A 1,625-nucleotide genomic window follows, 5' to 3' on the forward strand; every position below is an offset into this window, starting at 1 on the left:
GGCTAACAATGATTTGGGGGCCTGGAAAAGGTCCTTGGGAGAGAAAGACCTTCCTGTAATATTAAAATGTGTATGTGGGGGTGAGGGTGGGGGGTATTTGGTGACAAAGCCCTGGAGGTATGGAGGGAGAGGGAAGAGTCACAGACAGCAGCACCCAGGTCTGGGCTCTGGCCCTAGACTGCCAGTCCCTGTGAGTCCTGAGGGCTTCGGGCTCAGGTTTGGAAAGAAGCCAAGGGACCATGTCAAATGTGAAGAACTGGTCAGACCCTGAGGAATAGCAAAGAGGGGAGCAGAAGGGGGTCCCGTCTCTCCAGTCTCCAACAAGCCCACTTAGCCCTCCACCGATGGACTAGAGCCACACCCGCACCTCCAGCCGACGCCCCAATATGTGGGGGTGTGTGGGGGAGGGCCGAAGTGGGGGAAGGAAGCAGCCCGCAACCCCCCCATGGGCCAAAAGAGCGAGGCTTTAGGAGGGGACCCGCGTTGTGTCCTTGCAAGCCTAGAGAAGCCGCGTTCCCGCCTAAATCTGCAAGATGGAAGTTGCTCCCTCTAGCTTTCCCACTGCCGAAGGAGGCTGCTGCTGTGAGTGACCCCTCCCTTCGCGCCCAAGTGGATTTTTAGCATTTACTCTTTTCCAGAGTCTTGTTCATGTCAAAATGCAGCTTAAAAGGCACCACAAAATCCACTGCGGATCGAGCCAACACCCGGTTTTGGCTGGCGCAGAAAGTTTACTAGGCGGGTGTACCCCACCCCAGTAACACAGGGTACTAGGTGCTGCCTGCAGGCATGCGTGTGCGGGAGCCGAGGGATACCAGGCAGCGAGGATGTGTCAGCGGGAGCGTGAAACTGGGGCCCCCTGCGCGTGGGAGTGTATCTCGCGTGTCCACAGCCCCGCTGCTTCACTTGCTGTTGCGGGAACGTGTCAGCAACCTCACCTCTGCTTCAGCCTTTCCCAGCCAGACGCTCCCTTTTTGGTGCTTCTGGGCGTTTATTGTAAATTCCGTGACTAAAACACGCCAGTGAGCTCGGCCCATCGACAGATGGATCGATCGCCCCCTTCCCGGCTGGGGGAGGGGGGCCCCACCCACAGCCTGGGAAGCCAGGAGCTGCAGGCTGCCTGGAGAGAGCTTTCTGGAGCGGGGCCGCAGCCGAGCCAGGGGTGGAGACAGGGTCGGTCGTGGGGCGCCCTCACCAGGGTGGGGTGCGAGGCCCTGCCGGCTCCCTCCCGCGCTGTTCGACCAGGTTCCAGGGGCCTCGGCCAGGACGCTCTAGTACCACAGCCTTCTTCTTGCGCCGGGCAAGGGAGACCAGTGAGGGAGTCAGGAAGGGTTGCGAGGCCGGGGCGTGCAGGGAAAGTTCTAGAGCTCCGCGTGGAGAGCACAAGTGTCTGCGTGCGCGGGTGTAGATCCCGGCCGGCAGGCTGCGCGTGGATGCTGGGGAGCAGGCGCGGAAGCGGGGGGCCTTCTGATCTCCTGCGCCTCCGGGAAAGGCGCTCTTGACCGACGCCCGGTCTACAGACGCAGCCCTCCGCGAAGGGGGTGGTCCCCTCCCCAGACCACCCAGCCACGGATTTGCTAGCGCCCTCCCCCCCGCGCCCCCGCGGTGGCTGGGACGCCGGGGACTCC

This window comes from Condylura cristata, unplaced genomic scaffold (assembly GCF_000260355.1).
Source record: "Condylura cristata isolate star-nosed mole 26May11 unplaced genomic scaffold, ConCri1.0 scaffold00018, whole genome shotgun sequence".
In the NCBI taxonomy this organism is placed as follows: Eukaryota; Metazoa; Chordata; class Mammalia; order Eulipotyphla; family Talpidae; genus Condylura; species Condylura cristata.